Source organism: Bubalus bubalis, chromosome 1 (genome assembly GCF_019923935.1).
Source record: "Bubalus bubalis isolate 160015118507 breed Murrah chromosome 1, NDDB_SH_1, whole genome shotgun sequence".
Taxonomy (NCBI): Eukaryota; Metazoa; Chordata; class Mammalia; order Artiodactyla; family Bovidae; genus Bubalus; species Bubalus bubalis.
Window position 1 is genome coordinate 118,359,198 of NC_059157.1, and position 2,027 is coordinate 118,361,224.

A 2,027-nucleotide genomic window follows, 5' to 3' on the forward strand; every position below is an offset into this window, starting at 1 on the left:
TGTAGACCCATTGAAGCTTAACTGATCCTTTTGTTTCTGGGTTGTTTTTTTTAAAATTGAGATACAATTGACACATAACATTGTGTAAGTTTGAGTTGAGGTGTACAGGTGTTGATTTGATGCATTGATATGTTGCAGTATGACTACCACCTTGGTATCAGTTAACACCTCCATCAAGTCACATAATTACTTTTTTTTTTGTAGTGAGAACAATGAAGATCTGGTCTCTTAGCAACTTTGAAGTTTATAATACAGCATTGTTGACCATAATTACTATGTTGTGCATTAGATCTCCAGGTCATATTTATCTACTAGTTGCAAATTTGTAATCCTTGAGGTGCAAGACGCCTCTGATTTTTTCGTTTGTATGTTTTCCTAACATATTTGGAGGAAAGCGAACTGCACTCTGAAATGGGATCCCTCTTTGTTCTGGATGTCCTCCATTTCCATTGCTGGAGCCACCTCTTCTCCATACCCAGAGGCAGAAAGTGGAGAGAAGACAGAGACATGCCGCTGCTGCTGCTAAGTCGCTTCAGTCGTGTCTGACTCTGTGCGACCCCATAGACGGCAGCCCACCAGGTTCCCCCGTCCCTGGGATTCTCCAGGCAAGAGGTATGCAATTTAGACATAAGAGGGGACTTGAACACAGATGTTTGACTGAATGTTGGTAATTCAATAAAATGGGGTTGGGAGATGCAGGGACTCTCGGGGCTTTAAAAAGGAAAGGGGAAATATGAGAAGGGAGAGAAGGCTGATGTTAGGAGAGGAAGGGTCATCCACATGGTTGAGGGCAAGGCAGTGAAGCTCCAGACTTCTGTCTGGGGCAAAAGGACAACATTTGAGAAAAGAGATTCAATGCCAGACTTTCCAAACTCCCAACTTAATATGGTTTACATCCATCAGTGGAACTTTGAGTAAAGGACTGCATGACTGCTCACCTTTGTTGAGATTCTGGTGTCTAAAACAGGAAGCAAGAGAACCACCCCCCACCCCCACCTCCAAGATCAGCATCAGAAATTAGAAACGCCTGCACTGAGGCTGCCAAAGGGGCAGTGACGGGGGCAAAAGCATAGTGCCTTCACATTGCCCTTTACAGAACCCTGGGTGGAAGGCACAGGGCGACACATTTCAGTTCTGCCAAAAAATACCTTTCAAGTGCTCTTTCTGAATAAAGGGAAATGGTCTGCCTTGGAAGGAAGTGAGTTTCTTTCTTCTATAGGTATTAGTAGATACAGATGACCACCTAATATGGGTGGTGTGGAAGAGAACTCTGCTGGATTATTTTAACAGTATAATTCTATCGTTATTGAATGATGCAGATACTGAGATAACTTTAAGAATATCTGAGACTAGGACAAGGAGTTGTTTTTTTTTTTTTTTTTAATAATCCCAGTGTTAAAACTCATCACAGAGAATCAGACAGGATCTTTAAAATCATCTTATCCAACTCTTCACCTTTTATCTAAATGGAAAAAAAGTAAGGCCCAGACACAAGTGACAAGTTCAGGGTCACATAGCTAAAAAGTGGATGATCTGGACTAGAACTTTCAGTGTGTTTCATCTCTCAACATCTTTGCTGGTCTCATTATCAAATCTTCCCAGCAATATCTGGAAACTTGCCAGGAAAAAAAAAATTGGAAACAATTAAACCTTGACAAATGACAGCTTCTTCAGATGTCATTTAAACACAAAGAAATATAAGGAACCCAACTGCTGAAACTCCTTGATAACATCAAGGAAAGGGAGTCATTTCACATAAATCTCAGAGATGATGTCATCCAAACACACTAGCAGTTAGCGGAAGTTCCAGCTCATTATGAAGGAAATGATTCTTATAAATAGTTTTGATCTGGAGATACTGTTTGGCGTCTTCAAATCATAGATTCTTGAAATAGGAAGACCTACGAAGAGGTCATCTAATCCTGGGCACACTGGTCCTGCAAATAATGGGCAGGGTTCACGCTGCTCTCAGCTTTATGTCTCATGGTACCTTGTACCAGCAACTACTCTAGCATTTTGCTGGAATA